We start from the raw sequence: 27,766 nt of genomic DNA on the forward strand, positions 1-27,766 counted from the left end.
TTTCTCCCTTTTTTCCTTTGTGAGCCTGGCTAGGGGTTTGTCTATTTTATTGATTTTTTCAAAGAACCAGCTCTTGGTTTCATTGATCTTTTGGATTGTTTTTTTAGTTTCAATTTCATTTATTTCTGCTTTGGTTTTTATTATTTCTTTTCTTCTACTGGTTTTGGGGTTTTTTTGTTGTTCTTTTTCTAGATCTTTGAGCTTCGAGATTAGGTTGTTTCTTTGAGTTCTTTCTTGTTTCTTGATGTGAGCTTCTATTGCTATATATTTTCCTCTTATTACTGCTTTTGCTGCATCCCATACATTTAGGATATTGGTGTCCTCCTTGTCGTTCAATTCAAAAAATTTTTTAATTTCTTCTTTCATCTCCTCATTAGTCCAGTGGTCTTCCAGTAGTGTGGTTTTTAATCTCCATGAGGTAGGAAAGTTCCTTGCCTTCTTTTTATGGTTTATTTCTAGTTTGATGCCTTCATGGTCAGAAAAGATGGTTGATATGATTTCAATCTTGGTGTATCTGTTGATGTTTGTCTTGTGCCCCAGTATGTGATCGATCCTGGAGAATGATCCGTGTGCGCTTGAGAAAAATGTGTACTCCGTTTTTTTGGGGTTTAGTGTTCTATAGATGTCTGTTAAGCCCAATTGCTCTAAGTCCTTATTTAGAGCTTTGGTTTCTTTACTTATTTTTTGTCTTGTTGATCTATCCATTGTTGATAGTGGTGTGTTGAAGTCTCCCACTACGTATGTGTTTTCTCTGATGTCTGTTTTCAGAGAGGACAACAGTTGTCTGATATATTTTGGTGCTCCTTCGTTTGGTGAGTATATGTTAATGAGTGTTATTTCTTCTTGAAGTATTGTCCCCTTGATCATAATGTAGTGACCATTGGGGTCTCTTTTTATCTTTTTGAGTTTGAAATCTGTTTTATCTGATATAAGTATAGCTGTTCCTGCTTTCTTTTTTGGTCCATTTGCTTGTAGGATTGTTTTCCATCCTTTAACTTTGAGCCTATTTTTATCTTTTGTAGCTAAATGTGTTTCCTGGAGACAGCAAAAGGTTGGGTTTTGTTTCTTAATCCAGGCTGCAACTCTGTGTCTTTTTATTGAAGAGTTTAGTCCATTTACATTTAGAGTTAATATTGATATGTTAACATCTGTATTTGCCATTGTGTTTGTCTTTCCTTTGATTTTATTTATTTATTCTTTTAATAACTTTTTTTTTTTTGGCCTTCTTTCATTGTTATTCGTCCCTCTGAGGTTCTGGCTTTAGGACTCCTTGTAGTATTTTTTGGAGTGGGGGCTTAGTTGCAATGAAATTCCGGAGTTTCTGTTTGTCTGGGAAAGTCCATATTCTTTCTTCAAAGAGGAAGGAGAGCTTTGCGGGATAGAGTATTCTTGGTTGGCATCTGTTTTCTTGGAGTCTGTTGACTATGTCCCTCCACTCTCTCCTTGCCCGTAGTGTTTCTTCAGAGAAGTCTGATGTCAGCCTGATTGGCTTTCCTTTGAATGTTATCTGTTTCTTCCCTCTTGCCAGCTTCATTATTTTTCCTTGTCCTGGATTCTTGGGAGCTTTACTATTATGTGTCTTGCTGTATTTTTCCTTTCGTCGTGGAAGTTTGGTGTTCTTCTTGTTTCTTGTATATCAATTTTCAGCTCCTCCTTCACATTTGGGAAGTTCTCTTCAATTATCTCTTTGAATATTTTCTCTGTTCCTACTTCTCTCTCCTCTCCTTCTGGTATTCCTATAACTCTTATATTTCCTTTCCTCATGGAGTCAGATAGTTCCCGAAGTCTTTCTTCATTCTTTTTCCTTCGTACTTCTCTTTCCTTTTCTGTTTTGGTTCTTTTTATTTCTGTGTCTTCAAGAGTACTTATTCGTTCTTCCATTTCATCAATTCTGCTTTCATTGCTTTTCCCAGAATTCTTTAGTTCTTCCATTAATTCTTTGATCTCCTGCATTTCTTTTACTTCCCTCTTTAGGGACTCAATTTCATTCTTCTGATCGTTGATTATTTTTCCCTTATCATTGTTTTCCTTTATGACTTCTGTCAGTTTTTTAATCACGGCAATTTTAAATTCTCTTTCTGGAAGGCTCAGAAGTTCTTCCAAGTTACTGTCGTTGCCATCTGGGGGCTGGTTTTCTTTTTGTGGTGTGCTTTTTCTCTGGAGAGTTGCTAGGTTGCGTGTGGTTCTTCTCCTCCCTACTGTCTGTTTTCTAATTTGCCGTATGCGTTGGGACACTGTGTAGTTGGGACTGGCCGGCATCTTGGGTGGGCTTCTCTGCTCCCCTCTGGTTCCTCCAGAAGTCATCTGTCAGTTTCAAGCAGTCTTTACTGGAGAAAGGTCCCTGTTCTAAAATGCCGATGTGGGGACACTCCCCTGTGCACCTGGTCTGCCCCGGTGGTGGGTTCCTGCTCCCCCTCTGGGCTTGGACTGCAGGCCAGAGGGGGTCTGGCGTGGGCGAACTTCCCCCGCTCACCTCTGGCTCCTGAGGAAGCCTTCTGCAGGTAGTCTTTACTGAAGAAATGTCCCTATTCTATAATGACACACTCCCTGCGCGTCCGGTCTCAGGCACACTCTTCTGCGTGCTTGGTCTGCCCCGGCTGTGGGTGCTCGCTCTCCCTGTGGGCTCAGACTACTTGTTCGGAAGGGGCCCGGCGTGGGCTAACTCCCCAGCTGGCCACTAGCTCCTTCAGGAGCCTGTGCTGGCTTCAAGTCGCTAGGTGGCGCCAGAGATCTCTCCTAGAGCCCTTGGGGAGCTGATTTTCCACCCAGTGGGACAGGGAGCAGAGCAGGGATGGTAGGGTACACCTCAACGGCTTTGGGGTGCTGTGTCTGCCTTGTGCCCCACCGTCGTGGGGAACCCACGCCCCTAATTTCGTGCCCCGGGTCTCAGTTCCAAAGCCCTCAGTTCCAGGACGCGGGCTGTAGCCCAGATCAGTGGCGCGGGAATGGCGCCTTTTGAATCCCGCTCCCCTGCCTGGGCGCCTGGTTCCTGCTCACTCCGGGAGGGCCTCCGCGCGTCTCCCCACAAGCCTAGGTCGTCTCCCCGCAAGCCTAGGTCGCAGGCGCGGGGACCTGGGCAGCTGAGATCCGATCCGCGCAATCCGCGCCGCTTTCCCCGCGCAATCCCGCTCCGCGTCTGTTTTTCCAGCGCGCCCCTTTTCCGTGCAGGCTTACCGGGGGCCGGGGCTGTGTGCTGGGGCTGGCCTCCTCCTGGGCGGGGCTCTCTTCAATGGTGCCCGGAGCTCACCTCCGCTGCGGGTCGGAGAGTGCCGCCTCTGTGGGCGGGGGAGGGGAGCAGGGTTCTGCGCTTCCCTCCCTTCTGGTCCTCTTTTATGGCAACTTTCTTCTTCGGGCGGTTTGCTGGAGTCGTCCGTTTATCTTCCGTGTCCCGGTTCTCACTGGGACCTGCCGCTTTTCCTCCCTATTAACTTTTTTTAATGGGAGATCTTACTCGCAGCGTCTCCTCGCCGCCATGTTGCTCCGCCCCCCTCAAAACTGCTTAAGTTTTGTAATATATGGTGCTACATGAACGTTTAGATTACCCTCTACCTATAATAATTCACATTTATATGGAAATTTAGCTCAAAGGGGGTTTTGCATACATAATCTCATTTCAAATTCATCTCAGTGAATCACCTCAATTTTACTGATGAGGAAACTTAAAGCTCAGAGAGATAACAATGAACTGACATTCCAAAGGACACAAGAAAGAAAACAACTGAAGTATCACTCTGAATAATTTTAGGCACCATCCTAAATCTCAAATCCTGGATCAATCTCAGTTTCAGCATCCTTGTAGAGAGCAAAATAGAGCCAATATTTCACCTGAGCCCAAGCCCACCATGCAAATGGTTTTACTGAAATCCACACATTCATTTAGAATGGAACAAAACTACAGAATTCAATTGGCTTCCCATTAACGTCTCCAGGACATTCTGTCTGCCCAGGTATTTCCATGCAAGGCTGATACTAGTTAATTACCTGAATTAAATATTTTGCAGTCTAAAAGGGTTTTCTGTACTATAGGATTTATAAATATTCATTCTGCAGAAGGGAGGATGTAAGAGAAAGTTGGTTTCCAGTGGCTGCCTTTGTAGCAAACTATTCAATAGTAACTCTCTGAGGCAGCCTCAGTACCCGAGTAAAATGTTTTTGGAGCCTCAAATCCCTTATAGGAAAACAATTTCTCCAAATGCACAATCATTTTTGCTGAGCCACTAAATTACTTCTGCCTGCCCATGTCAGGGACAGCCTTAAGGTGATATGATAGACGCCAAGCAAATAATTAATCAATACTCTGGTTTAGGTCTATGTCTATCAGTTTGGCATTGTGTGGACTAATTAGATGATAAAATGTGATGAATGTGTATTAAACTCAGCTTCTCTCTGGAAGCTCCCAGGGGTCCTTTCCCATTTTCTAGTTGACCTTTTAGAGCTCAGCTTTATTGTATGTGAATGCAATTAAATCAATTTGTCAGATATTTGCATTAGTCTGGCTTGTTCAGAATTCAATTATTCAGTGTCACTTTACTGCCCTTCGGAGGCTTGTACATTGGCTCATTTTCAAGTGGTGGATAAAGGCAGAAATGGGCAGTCTTGTCAGGACTCAAGCCTGTGAATGCCTAACTTCAGATCTATTTCTGAGATCCAGCCTACCCAGATCCCTTCTCCTCTCAGGTGTCAAGGGAGATTTGATGGAGAGTCTCAACATGGTTGAGCTTTAATTTTGACTCTGCCACTTACTTAAAGGGTGGCTAGAATAAGTTCATGAACCCATCTGAGCCTTAGTTTCCTCATGTGCCAAATAGAATGGCTTGACTTAAGGTTCCCTTCAAAGTAGACTCCAAGAATAGTTCATTTAGGAGGTGATAGTTGCAAGCACTGGTAAGGCAGGGTGGCAGTAACAAAGGAACGAGAAGCAGCAAATTCACTAATGTATCACCAGACAGGAATTTTCCCTTAAGCTGACTTACATTCTGTTTATACATTTAGCTTTCTGTTTATAATCAAACTTCTTTAAGAACTTTCTGTATTTGCCAACCTGGCTTTGCATTTTGTGGTACAGTGGTGGGCAGCTTCCTGCTGTTAAGTGCTTGCTGCTTGATCCTGCTAGAGACCTCCAGGAGTCCTACCCGAGGGACAAGAAGCTTGGGCATATCTCCATCAACTGCTGTTCCTTAGTGACTGAGAGCTGCTCCAGGGGTGTTAATCCTTTGGTACTTCAGATCGGCCCTCAACGCTAGCTGAGCATCCTCCTGAGACCAGAAGAAGGCTTCAAGCAGAGTCACAGAGGCTTTTAGCAAGAAATCTTGTGGACACAGGGATACAGCAGAACACCTGTACAGGGATGTGCCTCACTATGAAGTCAAAAGTCCTACTGTACACCAAGTCCTTTATTATAACTGGCACAGAGTAAAGCACTAATGGTAATAATTGATTCCATTATTCCTAGAAATATAAATCAAGGAAAATAGTTTTTCTCAACATAGGAATCCAACTGTGATGCTAGTGTGTGGTAAAGGGAAAGGCACTGAACTATATGTCTTCCTGAAAAGAATAGAGGGTAAAATCATGGAAGGCTTTGTAGAAGAGGTGACATTTGAACTGGGTTTTTAAGGATGAGTAGGGGTTCATCAGGCATACAAGGGAAGTAAGACATATTAAGCATAAGGAATGGCATGTGCAATGACACATGTATAATGCAGTAAATGTTTGGTTATAGTTTGAAGTGGATAAAGTGTAGGATGAGAGGAAGTTTTATGTGATGATGCCAGAATTCAAGTCCAAGAGAAATTCCACATCATTTGAGGCATTAAAGTATTGTCCTATAAGCAAAAAGGAGTCATTGGATCTGTCAATGTAAACTTTTTAATAGACTCTTAGGGAACACACAAAGAACCTGTTTATAACAGAAATAAGTAGGTTAATAAGCATGAGTTTGAATGCTCTGCACAGGAATAAGAGAAAATGTAATGATATTTTATGTGAAAAGTACTTCAGCATTTTTACTGAGTCAGCATGTTAAATGACTTCAAAGGGGGAAAAAAGCTAATTCAAACTTAGATTGCATTAATAGGAATAATGCAATATCCATATTAAGAGAGACTCACACTTGTTCTTCCCTATCTTAACAGCTCAGGAAGTAGCTGTACAATTTTAAATGACATATTTTTTAAAAGAGACACTGGTTACACTGGAGCAAGCCAGGGCAGCCTGAGCAGAATATTTGAGCCTAAAAACCATGTAAGATGTGCAATGGCTGAAAGAACAGAGTAGGCAAGCCACACAAGGTAGACTCAGAACACACATGAGCTGGTTTATGTTGTGAGAAAGATCTTTGCTCTGTGTGGTTCCAGAGGCTGCAAATTCAGACTCCAGCGAAGCATACTTCAAGTCAATGGAAATAATCACAGCCATCCAACACTGGAATAAGCAGCCCTAGGAGGGAGAAACTCTCTATTGCAGGAAGGGATCAGTAGTAAATGAGATGAGTACTTGTCAAGTTTAGAGAAGATCTAGTGCTTGGAATGGAACTAACCTCTAAAGACCCTCTCCAGCTAAGATTTTTATGACTTGGTGGCAGGGATCCTCTGCAGGTAGCTCCTATTGGAGGCATACCACAGAAGAGGTAATTTTGCAGGGTACCCCACAAAGATACCATTCCTACTAGAAAAATAAACAAAAGACATCTCCATGTTGTCAGCTGATAGGGTTAGATTAAAGAGGAGAAATATCAGGAGTTTCTTCTGTTGTAAAAGGAAATACTAGGCATCCAATACTATGTTCTAGGTACATAAATCCACATTTTCTGCAGCTGTAGGAATAGCAGAAACAGTAGTACTAACAGCAGTAAAATAGTGTGGTTGTAGTAGTAACAATAGTAGTTGTTGTAATAATAGCAGGAGGAGTTATAGTAGTTGTTGCTGCAGTAGAAACAGCAGCAAAAATACCTTGAGTGCCAATGCATTTCTAATTTCATCATTTCACTAGACAGAGTCTTTGTGCTGTGAACAGCATTCCATGAATGTTGGCGTAGAGCAAGGTCAGATAAAACTCCTTTCAGAGAAAAAAGTCACTTCCCTCAGTGTCTGAGCTAAAAACCATCTTCCCTTTGGACAACATAAGAATTTTTTGGGGGGAAACATCATAAAACATTCTTCTGGAAGCAATAATTCAGGTAATTTCAGCTGCTTCCAAATGTATGGGCTTTTAAGCATCACTTAATTTTTTAAATTTAACTACTTGACATGTAACATTGTATAAATTTAAAGTGTACAATATATTACTTTGGTACATTTATATGTGTAATATGATTACCTTTATAGCAATATTTATCACATTACATAATTATAGTACTATATTGTTGTCTGCATTCATTACACAGTGCATATATTTGCACTCCCATGCTTATTGCCACATTGTTCACAATAGGCAAGATATGGAAACAATCCAAATGCTCATAAACAGATGAATGGATAAAAGATGAACATACACAATGGAATATTATTCTTCCATGAGAAAGGAGTATAGCATCACTTATATGTTGAATCTAAAAAAGCCAAACTTGCAAAAAACAATAAAATGGATACCAAGGAATGGGGGAGGGGAGATAAGATTGATGTTTAAGGGTATGAGCTTGCAACAAATAGTAAATAAGCATCAAGTTAGATCCATTTGTGAGAACTCTGCTGTGTTTGCTCTGGTCATGGTAGTCATTAGTTTTCCTGAATTGTCATACAAAAGCACTGAGTTACTTCAACTTCATGCTTTGCCCATTTGGTTCATGTTCTGTATCACCACCACCCCAAAATTGAAAAGATGCATGCCATTGCCAACTCCTGTCTCCCTCTGGGTCAGTATCTGAAATTCTAATCCATGGATCCCTTGAATCTTTCTCCTGAGGCTCAGAAAATTTCCCAACACATTACAAAGTTGATGCATCTTCATGCACTGACTTCCCCAGTTCTCAGGTAAGCACCTGTGGGCAGCCCCCACCTATGCACATCCAACTCTTGCCCAGCATACTCATGGGTTTCTATTTGCTACTCCACAATTGGAGAAGTTCCAAAGAGTCAGTGTATTTAAATCAAGCTTCTTTTGCTATCTCAAACCGAAAAAGGGGGAATTGAAAATATAACAGGGGAATGGCTTGGAACTGAAGGTTAGAGAGTACAGCCAAACCTCACAAGAGGCTGGAACACGAGCTGGACCTCAGTCAGAAACCCTGCAGTCTTCCTCTCTCCCCTCCCAGCCCCCATCCCTACTTTCTTCCTTCCTTCTCTTCCTTACTCCCTTTCTGGGACCAGATGGCCTTTCCTCTCTGCTTCCATGTGTCCACTTTATTCCCTCTCTCAAACTGACTGTCTGTCTTGGATAGCAAATAGCCAAGTGCAGCTATTCCAAAGCTCTCAAATTTGCATATTCTTGTTTCAAAAGAACCAACAGAAATCACATTTGTAAACCCAAGTGCAAGTTCCTGGAAGGAAGAATATCACTGGTCCATTTACCATCACTGTTCCATTTAGGGTCAAATGCCCACCCCTGGCTCAGTTAGCTGTGGCCAGGGGGGCAAGAGTGCTTAGTTCAAAAATGGTTCCTGGAGTTGGTGGAGGGTGAGCGAGGCATGTACACATTGAATATGGAGTTGTACTCTCCAAATCATATAGTTATGTGAACTGTGGCAAATCAATAAAACCTGAAAAAAAGTCTCCTGGATTCCCTCCCTGTGATGTGGCGGCTAAGCATTCTCAAGGAAGAGGACATGTGGATGGGGCAGATTTTGCTCCTCCCACTTTATACCTCAGTCACAAATAATCCTAGAAAATTCCCCTCCGCTGTTAGCCAATACTGTGAGATAGCCTTAATTAATCACACACCTTATTTTAATCTCTTCTACCAGGCATTTCTCTGACTCACAAAGGAAAACAGACCCTGTAAATTAATTTACTAATGTCAAATATTTTCCTAATATCAGATTTCCATGCTAGTAGGATAAATGGAGAGGGAGGGAATTTATGTGAGTTCAGGGAAGTGAGTTTAGGAATTAAGGTTGGTTGGTTTAAGTAAAGACAATGGAATTTAGTAAATTTCCATAAAGAGTTAGTCCAAGACCCAGATATGTGTATAAGCCTTAAAGGAAGCAGGATAGAAAAGATACTTTTCAATTAGATCCAAATTTAAATTTCTCAAGGGTGCTAGAGTCTTCCAAAATACAGATGGAACTTAACATAAAATCTTTAAGTATATGTCATCCCTAAAGAAGACGAATTCTTAACTTATGTACCCTGAGAATAAAAATTTTCCCAAGGGGGGAGAGGGTAAAATCTTTATTACATATATTTGGGAAATACCTAGGTATAAGGCCACTTATTAATTAAGAGGTGAGATGATGGAGAAATTAAGACAGAATCAAACAAAACTGGAGTCCAATTCTACAATTTTGCTGTACTAACTTCTTTGAACCTCAGATTTCATCATGTATAAAATGGGGTAAAAATAGAATGCTCGCCTCAGAAGTATTATTGTAGAGTAATTGTGAGATTGTGAGTATAAAGTACTTGGCACTAAATCTGGTATATAGTTAGTGTTTAAAGAATGATAGATTTTCATTTCATTGTTGTAGCTATAATTGTTTATTATTTGGAGGAAACCACTGAGCTGTACAGGACACAATGTAACCAAAAACACTGTGCTTGCCACCATCTGTGATTTCTCCTTCCCTGGTTCTTGTATTTGAATCTCAAAATGTAGGATCTGAAACCCAATCTCTCATAGTTGTCCAAGTATTTGTCTACAAGACAAGTTAACTATATTGGCCTTCAATACTCTCCAAACTCCTTAACATGGCACATTCAGGATCTACCTATTTCTCTCGCCTCACTCTCTAGATACTTTAGAAATAACACAATACATGGTGGACCTGTGATCATAAGCCTTCATGCTTTTACACCATCACACACACCATTCACTGTACTCAAACAATGAGTGGCAAATGACATGGGACTAAACTACCAAATATCAAATTATACCACACAGCTCAAATAAGTAAAACAACTTGATACTGGTAGGAAAAAAATCAGTAAAATTCAACAATTTCTCATAACAGATCTGGGTAGGTGTAGGAATTCAGTTTGGGTTAAAGGTGATACTTTATAACCAATTTTATGGTCCTAGGACAACATATCCCCTTAAGAATCGTCACTCTGCCTGTTCTGCTCTCCACTCTGGCTCTGGTGAATCTCTCACCGTACCGTGCTTCTGACTGTACCCAGTGCTTGTATAAATAAATAAATAAATCTTTAAAAACAAAAGTAGAAATTAAATACTAATCACATAACATCACACACACACAAAGATCCCAAATAGATAAAAATACAGCATGAAAAATAAAGCAGTTAAAGAGACAGATGAAAATCAGAAGAATATGTTTCTAGTCTTGAAATATAGAATCACTTCCTCAGCAAAGCATAAACCCCCAAAGTCCTCAAGGAAATATTTACAGCTTTGACTGAATAAAAATGTAAAAGTTATTTTAGGCAACAGTAAGTATAAACAAGGTAAAAAGATAAACAAGAACCTCAGAAAATACTAACAATATAAATAATTGCAAAAGAGAAATAAGAGGAAAATTAAAGATTAAAGATTTAGAAGATGAAAAGTTCCAACAAATCACTAAGACAAATACTGTGAAAAGTAGACAAAAGATTCAAACAGAAATTTCAAAGAAGTGAAAGTACAAACTGTCAAATATAGTTATATATCATCAATGAAATGAAAATATCAAGGAATCAGTTTTTGCCTATCAGATTAAAAAAATGAAGACTTATAACAACCAGTGTAGGTAAAGATTTGCGAAACAGAAATCCTCATACATGATTACTGGGTGTATAAATTGACACAATACAACATTAGGATAACGTGGCAGTACATATCAAAATTTTAAAGGTGCCCATTCTACCCAGAAATTCCATTTCTAGGAGATAGAATATCCACAGAAGCAATCTTACAGATATTCTATTACATGCCAGAAGCATGTAATGTAAATATGCTGGTGCCAGTTTGATTTGCAGTAACAACATACTGAGAATAATCTGACCACGAAGAAGGGAGCATGTAATATAATCGTGTGTTTGTACATACAGAATCCATACATGAGTTAGCTGTCCTTCTGGCTTTCAGTTTCCTGAAACATCTGTCATCCCCAGATAGCTGACTGCCCTCACACCAAGTTCAAGCTGAATCCTTGTTCAACTCTACAAATTGGTTGCCAGCTGGAAAGTGTTCTCCAGAGTGTCTGACACATAGTAAGAGATCCACCAGTTACAGCAACAGGCTTTATAATTATAGAATATACCATGTAGCCATTTAAAAAGAAATACATCTATAAAAACTGAAATGAAAAGATCCATCAAGACATATTTTTTTCCATTTTCATAAATGCTTTAAGTCTATCCACAAATGCTAAAAAGTATAAAGAAGCATACATGATACAGAATAAAACTCAAGATCCTCTTCTACACGTTGGCTTACATTAAAGGGTCAAGAAGAAATTATTTACACTGAGATCATGTACTGGTTTAAATTAACTGCAAGAAATTTTACCTAGACACTCACCTGTCTAGTGCTATAATCTAGTATTTACTGGGCAGATTAATTGCAACGCTTCTTTTGTTCTTTTAAATATGATCAGGCAGATGCAGGGGCTAGTGTTCACAGAGAATGCATCTCTTCTAAATACCTTTGTTAGGAAGTCTTGAACTCTTCAAACAATATTTTCTTTGTTACTTTTGTCATTAGTTGTTTTTTTGCATTTCCCTTTGTAAGAAACATGATGCACAAGCGATACTACTGGGGATTTCAAGCCCTCTACTGCCCTCAAAAACTTGTACACTACTTAAATTTGCATTGATTTCCAATATTTCCTGCATTTATTTCTCAAGTATTGATAACAACACCATGAATTCGTCATTCTCTTTTACGTTAGAATCCGTTTTTGAAATTAAGCTGAGGTGATTCAGTTTTCTTTCCTCTGTCGTTTGCTTCCAACATCAGTCAGTTTCAGTGATCTTTTAACAGGCATTTCAACATTCAGGAAAGTACCAACACTGGATAAAACAAACTGAGCAACCTCTTCCAAAACACAGCACCTTTGGGGGACAAGAAACTCTGAAACCTGAAAAGCTTGGGAAAGCGAGTGCTTGACTCTTCAAGTGACACTTTTTTTTTTTACTATCAAAGTGCAAAAAATTACATAGATCTCCACTTCCGGCCAAAATGAAACACCAGGGATCAGATATACCCTCCCACCTGAAACAACAAAACAATGGACAGAACAAATGAAACAACAGTTTGTAAGACACTGGACAGCAACAGTGAAGAACAGTGAGCTTGAGAGATGGGGAGCAAGAGAGGTAAGAACTCATTGGATACCGCTAATGCAGAACTTAGAAAACATCACACTGACAGCCTACATGAGAAAAGAAAGTTCTCAGTGACTTCAGCTTCCATCTTAACAACCAGAGAAAGAAGAACAAACTAAATCCAAAGCAGGTCATAAGAAATCAACTAATAAAATTCAAAGTAAAATATCAATGAAATAGAAAACAGAAAAATAGGAGAAGAAATCAATGGAACCAAAACCATATTCTTTGAAAAAATAGATAAAATTTATAAACTTTCAGTTAAGAATGATTATTTTAAAAAAGACAGAAGGCAAATATTAACATCAAGAATGAGCATTAAATTATCACAGAATCTACTAAATATTATCCAAAAATTAACAATGATGTAAAAAATTTAAAAACCAAATACCCCACTCCCAAGAAAGAATGATTATGGAACTAGCGTGCACAATTTTATGCTAAAAATTTTGACAACTAGGATTAAATGAGTCAATCTCTCAAAAAACACAAATTCTCAAAATTTACTCAAGAAGAAATAGACAACTGAGCCCTACATCTATGAAACAAAGTATATCTGTATTTAGAAACCTTCCCAAAAGGAAATGCCTTCATTGATGAAGCCTGTCAAAAATGTAAGGAAAAAATAATAGCAAATTTGCATACAAACCTATCAAGAAAGTTAGAGGAAGGAATATTTCATAACTGATTTATGAAGCCAACATAATCCTGAGAGCAAAAACCAGGTAAAGACATTATAAGAAAAACTTAAAGATCAATATTCCTCATAAACATAGATGCAAAAATTCTTAAACAAAATTTTAGTAAATTTATCAATATATAAATAAAACATCAATTCCATATGGAGTTTTGCCAAGAATCCAAGGTTGGTTTAGCATTCAGAAATCAATTTGTATAGCTAATATACAAAAAAGGCACATGGAGACATTGATTGATAATGGTATGTTCATTATCTTGATTATGGTGGTGGATTTACAGGTGTATGCAAATGTCCAAATTTATGGACTCACCTACTTTAACTATCTATGATTTATTTACCACATGTCAATTATTCCTAAATAAAATTGTTTACAAAAATAGTACGTAGATTATTATTAAAGTATGTGTGCATGTTTCCACAAAAAGGGCTAGAAGAATCCTTGTCAAGCTATAAGCTAATAGTTATCTCCAGGGATAGAGTGCACTCAGAGGTTGGGGTGTTTGAATGAAGATTCACATTATATATACATCAGGATCATTTAAATCAGGATGATTTTACAAGATGTATTCATGCATACTTGTGTAGTTTTTATCATTAACAATTTCCAAGACATAGACAAAGGAGGCAGTAAGCTGTACCTACCACTGTTAAGAAAACCTTTCTGGCTTCAGGCCAACGATACATGAAAGTATCAAGGCTGTCATCTCCTTCTACCTCTCAGTGAAAAGAGGTTCTTGGAAGCTGAGATGCAAATGTTTCCCTTTAGAAAAATGTTGCAGGTGAAGAGTTATTTTATAAAATGTCTTCAAGTTCCATGCTCTATAAAGATACTATACAATTTATGCAGCATTAGTAAGTATGCTCCCTGATTTCTAATATTAGGGGGTGTGGTAGAAGTAAGAATCCACTTTTTCCCTTTTAGTGAGAATAGTACACTAAAAGAAGTAAAATAAATTTAAGAAACAGAAAGGGAAGGTGGAAAAAAGGTGGAAAAGGAAAAATAGGAGATAGTGACATGGAAAAGGAGAAGAGGAGGAGGAGGATCAAGAAAAGGAGGAAGAAGGTGATAATGATTATGGCAACAATAGTGATAGTAATAAAGGAGGAGGAGAAGCATCTTTCCATCTCTACCCTTGGGCCCCCAGCAACAAAGTCTTGTTTTAGACTCATATCAGTGCAGAACCCCTTTAAGTACTTGTTCCAGGACCCCAAGTTAAAATAAACCTATTCATTGAGCTTCTTGAAGTTAAAATGAGCATCTTATTCATCTTTCTATGGCCGGAACCAGGCCACTCCCTGACATATGGTAGGGGCACAAGAAATGTATCAGTGATCTATCTACTAGCAGGATGGAAACAGGCTACCAGAATTTGGGTTTTACATAAGTCTAAAGCTAGGATGGTCAGCAACTGGAAAACACCAGAGAAATGACACAACCTGCATGATGGAAATAAAGAAGGAGGAAAACCCAGGGGAAAGCAGAAAACTAAGAACTAAGGGATGAAGAAAATTCAGTGCCATGATGTGCCAGCCTTCAGGTGAACTTCCATCCCCTCTGCTACCTGAAGAAGCAGACCTTTCCTCTCAAGAAGCCCCCACTGACCCCCACAAGGAGACAGAACTGATGGTTTGGAGCCTCAGCAAGAATGACGCATCCCCCAGTCCTGCTGGCAGAGGCAGGTGTCCCTCCCTGAGGCACTACACATCAATGGTCTTGAAAGTGCTGTGTTTGCTCCAGATGAGCTCCCACCCTGCCAGGAACCACTCTCCACAGCCTTCACCAGACTGTGCAGAAAAGCAAACAGGCAGCACACAAACCGTTGTTTCCCATTCCCAGGTAGAAGAACATTCCACACTTCGGTGGCCCTGAGCCCAGAAGGCACACTTTTCACAGTGCCCTCTAACCGTGTGGGGAGCGCTGAAGTGGTAATTACCTTAGAAAGTGGTTTTTCCATGTATTTGGCTACAGAAAAATAACACACTGCCTCTCTTTTCATGCGCCTCACGGAATTATGTAAATAGACCCAAAGCAAACCAGTTTAAATGATTATAAAATGGATTTCTAAGTGAGATCTGTTACCAGACAAGAATACTGAATCACCCTGCTCTTTCTCAGTCACCACGATGAAAGGATAAACTACTTAGCAAGGGATTCTTCTTGGATGGCTAATGTCTTCTGAGTTAGGAACTTCTGGGGCTTTGTTGATTTGATAGTAAAGGACAAAGATCTCACCCAAGTATATATATATATATATATATATATATATATATATATATATATATACACATATGTGTGTGTGTGTGTGTGTGTGTGTGTGTGTGAGACATCTTTCTGGGCTCTGACCACATTTCACAAAATAATTAAGAAAGTAAATACAGAGAATTAATAGACTCACCTGCTGGGGCAACCCAGCACAGGACTGGCAGGTTCACTGTGGATTCGGGCAAATGGATAAAGGAATCTTGACACACCGTTAATGCTGAAGCAGGAAACTGGGTACAGACATACCAGCAGGAAGGGAGGTAGGTATGAGGGAAGCAGGCATGAGGGAGACAGGGGAGCTGGCAGGTAGGGGGGCCAGGAGACAGGCAGCGATTGAGCCCCCCAGGCCCAAATCTCTGCACTCTCCCTCTAGCCTCCCTCTGGTTTCTCTTCTCTCCCTCCCCAATCTCATGATGATCTCCTGCCCTGGCATCGTACTTATAAATACATCTGCCCCATGCTCATGCCTCTCAGCCCTGGGTGTCCGAGCATTCCCCATGCTCGTGCTCCCAAGCACTTTTTGCACCAACATGGTATCATGCATGGGCAATAAAACCTACCAGGTAGTGGCTATAGAAGCTAGCGGCCAGAATGAGAAAACTAGCCCCACTTACTCCATTTTCCCTACACACTAAAAGGAGGTAAGTCTCAAACTTTAGCACATACATCACCATGCAAGATTCTTGCACCCACATCTCAGAGGTTCTGATTGGGTGAGCCTGGGGGATGTTGGTGCTGGTAGTCCACAGACCACACATTGAGTAATGCTTATTACGAAGAAACCAAGGCAGATATCTGCCCAACTCTGGCACTGCCCTTGCTGTGTATCTTCCGATAATTTCCTCCCCACCCCCAACAACTGGGATTAAAAAACAAGGGGCCCTTCCTCATCAGCCCTGCCTCACTTGACCCATGCTGTGCAATCCACATACTCTATCTCACCAAACACTGATTATTCCAAGGTGGGCTGGGGACAAATCACAGCCCATAGGGGTGCTTGAGAAGGGATACTCTTTGTAGTGGTAGGAAGCCACCGAGCAGGATCCTATGACCCGTTGCAGATGGATGAAAGAGAGAATCCTGGAGCCCTTGGTGGCTTTTACAGGCTTTTATTGGGATTTACCAGGTACACGGCAGGCAGGGGTCCTGGGGGGGCGGGGGGGTCAAAAGCCTGGCAGGCCTCCTAGCGCCCAGCAAATATTCACTCTTCCTGGGCTCTCCAGAGTTCTCTCACGGCCTCTGGTTCTCTGCTCCTTTTGCTCTCCTGTTCCGCTGGCAACCTCGTGATGCCGCCTTGTAAGCGCAGTCTCTCAGCCCAGGTGTACCCACTTACGTAGGCCCACACCCTACTCCAGGTGCCCACCATCAGGCATGCTTCAGGACCACAAGGATCCATCATCCATCCTAATGGCAGGAGGGCAGAAAAGCCTGATACTTTTTTACCTTACCCTACACTCTGCCTTCCAAGATCTTAGGCATTCATTGGTTTATAAGCGTATGCCTATGACAGCTTCTGAAATCTCAAAAACAGACCTTCTAAAGGCAACTACAATTACAGCCAAACTATTTTAGATAAAGCAACCTTTCTAAGTAAATGGTTATTTACTTTAAACCCTTAATGTAAAGCAATCAATAAATAAACAGGATTGCTTAGGGGGAAAAAAAGATCTTAGATACTAAGGACCATGTAATTCTAAAGCTACTTATGTCTATCTTTATAACTAATTGGAAACCGCCTTAAAAGGAACAATAAAGGGCCTCTCTGGTGGTGCAGGCAGTTGAACGCAGCGCTGTGAAGCTGTCCGCAGCCTCGGCAGTGCCAGTTCGATCCCCACCAGCCTCGGAGCAACCCACTTGGCAAGGCAGACCTCTCCTGTCTCATCCGCTGCTCCCCTCAGTAGTGTTTCAGTCAGTCTGCCTGTTCTGTTCTCCACTCTGTCTCTGGTGAATCCTCTCACCCTCCTGCCATCTGGCCTGTACCCCAGTTCTCATATAAATAAAACTTTAAAAAATATATGCTTTAAAAAAAATGAACAATACAGAAAAAGGAAGGGAGACAAGGAGAGAGAGCTACAATGTTGTGTAAACTTCTTGATGTAGCCATGCCTGAGAACTAGTAAGCCAAGGACTTGGTTGGTGTTTTGTTTTGTTTTGTTTTTTCACATAAACCCATTTGGCTGGTACTTCTGTGGCTTACAACCAAAAATTCATAACTAATATGCATCTCCCAACTTTTAGAGAAACATCATTAACTTGAGGACTCTGCCCAGGACCCCAGCACGGAATGTAAAGAGGCCTGCATCAGGTTCTCGTAATCACACTAAACACAGAGCCCTCCAAGTCCCAGCCTCCTCATCCCAGCTGAACTTCATAAAAGCTGCCATGTCCACGCCTTTGAGATTCAATTAGCTTTTCTTAAAGGGGCACTTCTATTTGTCCAGTTAGTGACCCCTCTTTTGTTCTAGACCAATCCTGCTCCAAATGCCTTAAATTCCTCAGATTATCAGGAAGGAGATTCAGGGCCATGATCCCATATTATCAGGAATGTGACTGGACCTGACGACAAGCTCATCCATTCGAATAGGTGTGACTCACCAACTTCTGCCAAAACCAATGGCTTCTATAGCAGTCATCTTAGGAGGAATATACTGAATTACTTTGTAATGCTGGGGCATCCTCCCAGGCAAAATACTTCTAATTTTACCTAATTTACCATCCCTCTACCCAATTTCCAGAACAGGAGTACCATTGTGTTTTTGATAGCTGAGGTCAATGTTTGGGGAAAATTCCATATGCCACCTGTTATTATATATGTTGAACACATTGGTCACTGGGCTGTGATTCTCCAAATAGCAGCTCCTTTCTCTCTGCCCCTGCTACATATATACCCTCAGTATAATTTCTCATCTTTTCCATCAAATACTACTACATCATCTTCAACATTGCTTCCTCTTCTCAAACTTCCTCCATCCCATCTCACTATTGTTAGCCAATAATGTCTGCCATTGTTAGCCAATAATCTCAACCAGGTCAACTCTACTCTATTCTTTAGGCCTTGCTCCTGAATCTATGATCCTCATCCTATTTATCAATTTTCTTAGCTATATTTCCCTTACCATTACTCCAAAAGGCGTATGGTAAAAAAATGGAACTGGATGTTTAGTGGTGACTTTAACTTAGAATATATACATGTTGGTTCTCAATGATGTACACCTGAAACTTACACGACGTTATAATGGAATGTTGTTTCAATAAAAAAGAAAAAAGTTTTAAAAAATTAAAAATTTTGCTATGTGAAATTCCACGTAGCAAGGATAGACAGACAACAAATAAACACATGAAACCAGGTTCAACATCATTAGCCACTAGGGAAATGCAAATTAAAACCTACGATGTAATTACTACACACTTATCAGAATGGCTAATACAAAAAGTGACAACACCAAAGGTTGGCAAGGCTATGGGGAAACTGGATCACTTGTACATAACTAGTGGGAATGTAAAATGATACACAGCCATTCTGGAAAACAATTTGGCAGTTTCTTATTAAACTAAACACTCATACAATCCAGCAATCATACTCCTGGGCATTTATCCCAGAGAAATGAAAACTTACATTCCCACAAAAACTTGCACATGAGTGTACCTAGCAGTTTTATTCATAATAGGCAAAAAAAAAAAGGGCATTTATCCAGCAGTCCATCAACACAAACAAATTGTGTCATGGGATACCACAGACAATAAAAAAGGAGAATTTGTTCCTACACACAACAACTGGATGAGTCTCCAGAGAATTATACTGTGTGAAAAAAGTCAATCCCCAAATACAACTATGATATGTATGATTCCAATTATATAGCTGGAGAAGGCAGAACTACTTTTTACTTTTTAAAAAGTAAAAAGAACAGCGATTGTAGGGGATTAATGGAGAAAAGGGGATCTACAGGTGGAGTACAGGGGATTTTTAGGACAGTGAAACTATTTTGTCTGATATTATAATGGTAGATATATATATCATTACACATTTGTCCAAACCCAAAGGATGGACAACATCAAAACAAAACCCTATATAAAATATATGAATTATGGAGTTTGGGTGATAATGATGTATCAATGTAGGTTTATTTCATTATAATATATGTGCCACTCTTGTGGGGGTGTTGGTAGTGGGGGAGGCTATACAATGGTGGGAGCAAGGGGTGGTAAGGAGTATATGGGAAATCTCTACTTTCCATTCCACCCTGCTGTGAACCTAAAACTGCTCTAAAAAATAAAATACATATTTTTAAAAATTAATAAAAGACACTCTCAGATCAATGCAGAGTGGCTAATGTGTAGGGTCTGAAGCCAAACTCCCAGGGTTCATTGCCAACTCTACCCCTTGCTTACTACTTATTCTTTCTGGGTTTCAGTTTCTTCATCTATAGAATGGATATTATGATAATAACAAGAAATACTTTAAAGGTTTGTTGCAAGCATCAAATGCCAATGTGAGTAAAGTATTCAACATAATTCCAGGCACATAAAAAAGCTTTCCATAAATGAGTCACTGTTATTAGTATATCAGGAAATCCCTACTATTCTAATCAATCAATCAAAAATCATGCTCAATCATTGTACTTTGCATAGTGTTGTCATCTTTAAGCTAACACTGGAGAGTTGATATTTTATCCCACCTGTTCTTTTAACTTGAGTATGTGACCCCATGCCTGACACATTGCAGGGGCTCAATACATGTGTTATGAATAAATCAATAGTAATAACTTCCACTTATGAGCATCTACTCTGTACACAGCACTTCATATATTTTTATGCAATCACCACCACAACCCTCCCCCAACAATAGGTGTCACTTGCCAATTTTTAAGGATGAGGAAAATTGATAATCAGAAAAGTCAAGTATCTTGTCCAAAACCTTAGAGCTAGTAAATGGGGAGCTGTTCCTACACTACTAGGTTTTCGAATTTTTTTACCTCATGATCCTCTCTTGTAATAAATACATTACTCTAAGCCACTAGTGATTTTTCAATCATTTCAGCATTGAAAAAAAGTGACTTCTTTGTTTAAAAATGGTCTATTGTTAGCACTATATTGTTAAATTGTACGTTATAAAGATTACATTACAATTTTCATACAATTAAGAAGTTTTGACTTGTCCCCATTTAACTTGTGATGTAAAGTTGGCAGGTTTATTTTAAATTATTTATGAAAGGGAAAAAAGATGTGAGTTGGTTTCAGAACAGAATTTTACTATGTTGCAAGGCATCACAAAAAGACAAAAACTCTGATGTCTGGAATTCTAAATTTTGTGGTGATTTTTAAAAACATAATTGTTGTTCTAAATGATAAGTTGCAATAAAAGGTTTCCAGCTGATATTTGCACATACTTCTCTACAAATAACACATTGCAGGTGTGGAGAGTCATTATTCTCAATAAATGAAAAGCCAAATTGTATGTAATTGTCACTGTATTTTCTATTTTTAACTTTAGTTGTGAAGGCTATTTCAGTGCACCATGTAAGACTTCTAGCAGATGAATGCAACTTTCAGATCTGGTGAAGGTCAGTCTCAAGTAAATTTACCAATTTATTATATTTTTGTTCCTCATTAACTTTCTGCATTTCAGTATCATTGCTGTATATACTTTCTATTGTAGAGTAATGGCTTGTGCCATGTGTACATTAACTTATGACTGAAATGCAAATGGTCAAATTGTCTCCAAGTAGCCCTAATAGTTATTTGAACAAAAAGGTAACTCGGACAAGCCGCACTCCCTTTTCCTGGTGGCAGGGGCTGCCCCATGGGACCAAAGCTTCTTCCCCAACTCTGGTAGAAAGTATAACTTCACATGGGCCTCAATGTCTCCAATTGCTGAGGGCTGGCACTGCCAAACTCCTGCAAACAGCTGGAAGGCATCATGGTGTGTTTATCCCCTACTGACATGTCCACATTAGAAAAAGGGAAAGAAATAAGGGAATGGGTCCCTACACAAGGATACAAACTGTACATCTACAACTCTGCCCCTAATAATCTCTCCACAAGTTGATAAGACTTCTCTTGCTCCTTTCTTCCCTTAACAATTCCTCTCATTACCTATGTTGTATGGGACTGTGAAAATTATCTTAAATTTTAGTGCCAGTGGTGACAACTGATGACCCTGAAAAGGTCCATCCAGCATGATAATGACTAACTAAAAGACTTCATACTAGCCAAAGTCATTGTGTCAGGTGGCAGTGTGCAGACTGGGTCATGAACCTACCTTCATGAGCTCTCCTATCCTGCATTAATGTTCCTACAGTATATATTTGGAGGCACTCATTTTTAAAGAAAAAAAATTTTAAACTGTAATTACATTTAATACTGTTGATTGGAAATTAAGTATACACATACATACACACTAGAACACAAGGGTAACCATTTGGGAGACACTATTCTACACCCTGGATTCACTTAAATCAGTGGATGATGAAAAATAGAAAAAACAAATACTTATTCTTTTAGTGGGAAACAAAAATATTGTTAAGTTACACTTAGTTCTCTTGAATATTTACAAAAGTGTAAAGTGGTAAAAAGAAGAGGGAAAGATGAGACAAGATTTGGAGCTGTTTTTGCGACTAAGACTTAGATTTGGGCCAATGCAATAAGACATGAAATGTATCTGCAGGCATAAATATTAGAAGAAATTAAAATTAAAATCTCTTGTAAATTATTTATTTGTATAACTAAAGAGCATTTCAATTTTTTAATTTAAAAAAGTTTTTGGGATTTATTTTTAAAGACAATTTTTAAGAGCAGCTGTAGGTTTACAATAACACACTATGGGGGAGGAGGAGAGGAGGGATTAAGGTCAAAATAACGGGGGGAGGGAATTGTATGGGACTATAACCAAGATGAAAATGCATACATTGTGCAAAAATGAAAAATGATGTAAAAAATATATATAAAATAATTTTTTTTAAATTGAGAGGACAATATAGAGATTTTCCATATGCCATCTACCCATACATGTGTAGCCTCCTCCATTGTCAATACTCCCCATAAGAGCAGCACATTTTTCACAATTGAAGAATCTACATTGATACATCATAATCACCCAAAGTCCATAGTTTACATGAGGGTTCATTCCCAATGTTTTATATTCTCAGGGTATTGACAAATGTATGGTGACATGTATCTATTATTATATTATCAAAAAGAATATTTTTACTGCCCTAAAAACCCTCTATTCTCTGCCCATATAGCCTCTCTTCTCTCCCAATCCATAGCAACAACTGATCTTTTTACTGTCTTTATAATTTTGCTTTTTCAAGAATGTAATATAGATGGAATCATATAGTATAAAACCAGTTCAAATTGGCTTCTTTGACTTAGCAATATGCATTTAAGGTTTCTCCCAGTCATTTCATGGCTTGATAGCTCAATTCTTTTTAGCACTATTATTCCATTGTCTGGTGTATTACAGTTTATTTATCCATTCACTCACTGAAAGACATCCTGGTGGCTTCCAAATTTTGACAATTATGAACAAAGCTGCTCTAACCATCTGTAAGCAGGTTGTTGGGTAAATACCAAGAAGCACAATTGCTGGATCATATGGTAAGTGTATAGTTTTGTAAAAAATAAAAATAAAAATAAAAAACACCAAATTGTCTACCAAAATGACAGAACTATTTGTATTTCTACAAGGTATGAAGGAGAGTTCCTGTTCAATTCTCACCAGTTTTCGTGTTATCAGTGTTCTGGATTTGGGTCATTCTAATAGGTACATAGCCATATCTCACTGTTTTTTATTTTTATTTATTTTTATTTTTATTTTTTTTTTTTTTTAAATCCAGACATGAACATTTTATTTGTTTGGGCACATATTCGTTGGAGGATCCAGGGTAAGCATATTTCAAAGAAATCACCAATGTCCTGGGGACAGTAATGACTGTTCTACCAAGATAGCATAGAAGACTGAATCTTACATGCATTTATTTTGTTCGCTAAGCAACTAGTGTAGTTTGGTCCTGGTGTATTCTTTTTTTTTTTTTTTTTCAATATAAATTTTTTTTATTAAAAAAATTTTTTTACATCGTTGTTCATTTTTATACAATATTTACTTCCCCCACCCCCTCAGGTTTAGTCCCCATAGTTTCCTTCACCAGTGCTTCCGTGCACCATCACCTCAGTCCCCTGTGCTCCTCCCTCGCTCCCTTTCTTTTTTTTTTTTTTTTTTTTTTTAGTTGCCTTACTGTTTTTTTTTTTTAAATATTAAATTTTATTTTTATATTCCCCCATACAATTGCAAACGCCCCATTCTGACCCCAATCCTTCCCCTCCCCCCCCCCACCCCCAAAAAGTGTCTCTGGTTCATAGTTTTTTGTTGATTTTGATTTTCACTTTCTTATATTCATTTCCTGGTCCCTTATTTAAGTTTTCTAGATTCCTGCTATGAGTGAGACCATCCGGTATTTATCTTTTTCTTTTTGGCTTATTTCGCTGAGCATGATCCCTTCCAGTGCCATCCATGTTGCTGCAAATTGCATGTGTTTATCTTTTTTGAATGCTGAGTAATATTCCATGGTATATATGTACCACATCTTCTTGATCCAGTCATCTATTTTTGGGCATTTGGGTTGTTTCCAAAGCTTAGCTATTGTAAATAGTGCTGCTATAAACATAGGGTGGCAGGTGCTCTTTGGAATTGATGTTTCTGTGTCTTTGGGTAAATACCTAGGAGTGGAATTGCTGGATCCTGTGGAAGCTCTATGTTTAGTAGGTCCAGAAATCTCCACACAGCTCTCCATAGTGGTTGGACCAGTTTGCACTCCACCAACAGTGCACAAGAGTTCCTTTTTCTCCACATCCTCGCCAACATTTGTTGTTGCTAGTTTTTTAATATGTGCCATTCTCACTGGTGTGAGATGGTATCTCATGGTAGTTTTGATTTCCATTTCCCTGATGACAAGTGATGTTGAACATTTTTTCATATGTCTGTTGGCCATTTGCATTTCCTCTTCAGAGAAGTTTCTTTTTAGCTCTTCTGCCCATTTTTTGACTGGATTATTTTCTTTGTTGTTGCTGAGTCTCATCAGCTCTTTGCAGATTTTTGTGATCAGTCCTTTATCATTAGTGTTGGGTGCAAAAATGTTCTCCCAGTTGGTGGGGTTTCTCTTTTTTTGTTATTGTCTCTTTTGCTGTGCAGAAGCTCTTAAATTTGATGTAGTCCCAGCTGTTTATCTTTCTCTTCACTATCACTGCTTTGGGTGATGTGTCTGTAAAGATGTCTTTGATGTGCAAATCCCGTAGTGTTTCGCCTATATTTCCTTCTATGTATTTTATGGTTTCAGGTCTTATGTCTAGTTCTTTAATCCATTTTGAGTTGATTTTTGTGTATAGTGTGAGGTAGTGGTCAAGCTTCATTCTTTTGCATGTAGCGACCCAGTTTTCCCAGCACCATTTATTGAACAAACTTTCTTTGCTCCAATGCATAGTCTTTGCTCCTTTGTCAAAGATTAGTTGACCATAAATCTGTGGGTTTATTTCTGGATTTTCTATTCGATTCCATTGGTCTGTATGTCTGTTCTTGTTCCAATACCATGCAGTTTTGATGATTATGGCTTTGTAGTATAGTTTGAAGTCTGGGAGTGTGATGCCTCCATTTCCTTCTTTTTTTTTCAGTAGAGCTTTGGCTATTCGGGGTTTTTGGTGATTCCATATGAATTTCATCAATAATTGTTCTATTTCTTTGAAGAATGCCATTGAGATTTTGATTGAATAGCATTGAATCTGTATATTGCTTTTGGTAGGATGGCCATTTTAATAATGTTTATTCTTCCAATCCATGAGCAGGGGATGTCTTTCCATTTCTTTGTGTCTTCTTCTATTTCTTTTAACAGTGTTTTATAGTTTTCTTTGTATAGGTCCTTTACCTCTTTTGTAGATTTATTCCCAAATATTTGATTTTTTTTGTTTCGATAATAAAAGGGTGTTTTTTTTTATTTCTTTTCTTCAGATTTATTGTTTGTGTATAGGAAGGCTACTGACTTTTGCGTGTTGATTTTGTATCCTGCCACTTTACTGAATTGATTGATGAGTTGAATTAGTTTTTCTGTGGAGATTTTGGGGTTCTCTATGTATATTATCATATCATCTGCAAATAGTGATAGTTTGACTTCTTCTTTTCCTATTTGGATTCCTTGGATGTCTTTCTCTTGTCTTATTGCTCTGGCTAGGACTTCCAGTATTATATTGAAAAGCAGTGGTGAGAGTGGACATCCTTGTCTTGTTCCAGATCTTAATGGAATTGCTTTCAGCTTTTCACCATTGAGAATGATACTGGCTGTTGGCTTGTCATAGATGGCCTTTATGATGTTGAGGTATGTTCCTTGTATCCCAAGAATTTCAAGGGCTTTTATCATGAATGGGTGTTGCACTTTGTCGAAAGCTTTCTCAGCATCTATTGATATTATCATATGGTTTTTATATTTCTTTTTGTTGATGTGTTGGATAACGTTGATTGATTTTCGGATGTTAAACCATCCTTGTGCCCCTGGAATGAATCCAACTTGGTCGTGGTGAATTATCTTATGGATACATTTGTTGGATTCTGATAGCTAAATTTTATTGAGGATTTTTGCATCAGTGTTCATTAGGGAGATTGGCCTATAGTTTTCCTTTTTTGTGTTGTCCTTATTCGGTTTTGGTATTAGTGTAATATTGGCTTCATAGAACGTGTTTGGTATTGTCCCTTCCTTCTCAATTTTTTGGAAGAGTTTGTGAAGGATAGGCACTAATTCGTCTCTGAATGTTTGGTAGAATTCATTTGTAAATCCATCAGGTCCTGGGCTTTTGTTTTTGGGGAAGTTTTAATTACCATTTCAATTTCGCTGCTTGTAATTGGTCTGTTTAGGTGTTCTATTTCTTCTTTATCTAGCTTTGGGTGATTGTAGAGTTGTAGGAATTTGTCCATCTCCTCTAGATTGTTGAACTTGTTCCATATAACTGTTCATAGTAGTTACTGATTATTCTTTGATTTCTGCTGTGTCCGTTGTGATTTCTCCTCTTTCATTGATGATTCTGTGTATTTGTGCTTTCTCCCTTTTTTCTTTGTGAGCCTGGCTAGGGGTTGTCTATTTTATTATTTTTTCAAAGAACCAGCTCTTGGTTTCATTGATCTTTTGGATTGTTTTTTTAGTTTCAATTTCATTTATTTCTGCTTTGGTTTTTATTATTTCTTTCTTCTACTGGTTCTGGGGTTTTTTGTTGTTCTTTTTCTAGATCTTTGAGCTTCGAGATTAGGTTGTTTCTTTGAGTTCTTTCTTGTTTTTTGATGTGAGCTTCTATTGCTATATATTTTCCTCTTATTACTGCTTTTGCTGCATCCCATACATTTAGGATATTGGTGTCCTCCTTGTCATTCAATTCAAAGAATTTTTAATTTCTTCTTTGATCTCCTCGTTAGTCCAGTGGTCTTCCAGTAGTGTGGCTTTTAATCTCCATGAGGTAGGATAGTTCCTTGCCTTCTTTTTATGATTTATTTCTAGTTTGATGCCTTCGTGGTCAGAAAAGATGGTTGGTATGATTTCAATCTTGGTGTATCTGTTGATGTTTGTCTTGTGCCCCAGTATGTGATCGATCCTGGAGAATGATCCGTGTGCGCTTGAGAAAATGTGTACTCCGTTTTTTTTTGGGTTTAGTGTTCTATAGATGTCTGTTAAGCCCAAATGCTCTAGGTCCTTATTTAGAGCTTTAGTTTCTTTACTTATTTTTTGTCTTGTTGATCTATCCATTGTTGATAGTGGTGTGTTGAAGTCTCCCACTACATATGTGTTTTCTCTGATGTCTGTTTTCAGAGAGAACAGTTGTCTGATAATTTTGGTGCTCTTTCGTTTGGTGAGTATATGTTAATGAGTGTTATTCTTCTTGAAGTATTGTCCCCTTAATCATAATGTAGTGACCATTGGGTCTCTTTTATTTTTTGAGTTTGAAGTCTGTTTTATCTGATATAAGTATAGCTGTTCCTGCTTTCTTTTTGGCCCATTTGCTTGTAGGATTGTTTTTCCATCCTTTGACTTTGAGCCTATTTTTATCTTTTGTAGCTAAATGTGTTTCCTGGAGACAGCAAAAGGTTGGGTTTTGTTTCTTAATCCAGGTGCAACTCTGTTCTTTTTATTGAAGAGTTTAGTCCATTTACATTTAGAGTTAATATGATATGTAGCATCTGTATTTGCATTATTTGTCTTTCCTTTGATTTTATTATTTACTCTTTTATAACTTTTTTTTTTTTTTGGTCTTCTTTCGTTGTTATTCGTCCCTCTGAGGTTCTGGCTTTAGGATTCCTTGTAGTATTTTTGGAGTGGGGGTTTAGTCGCAATGAAATTCCGGAGTTTCTCTTTGTCT

At 38.7% G+C, this 27,766-nt stretch overlaps 1 long non-coding RNA gene across 3 annotated transcripts in view; it reads right to left on the reverse strand.

Moving 5' to 3' along the window:
* Nucleotides 1–27,766, reverse strand: part of LOC119240185 (uncharacterized) — a 266,551-nt gene that overhangs the window by 152,872 nt on the left and 85,913 nt on the right. The gene's annotated exons all lie outside the window — the stretch shown is intronic.

This window comes from Talpa occidentalis, unplaced genomic scaffold (genome assembly GCF_014898055.3).
Source record: "Talpa occidentalis isolate TD23 unplaced genomic scaffold, MPIMG_talOcc4v2.1 talOcc4.12, whole genome shotgun sequence".
Classification (NCBI taxonomy): Eukaryota; Metazoa; Chordata; class Mammalia; order Eulipotyphla; family Talpidae; genus Talpa; species Talpa occidentalis.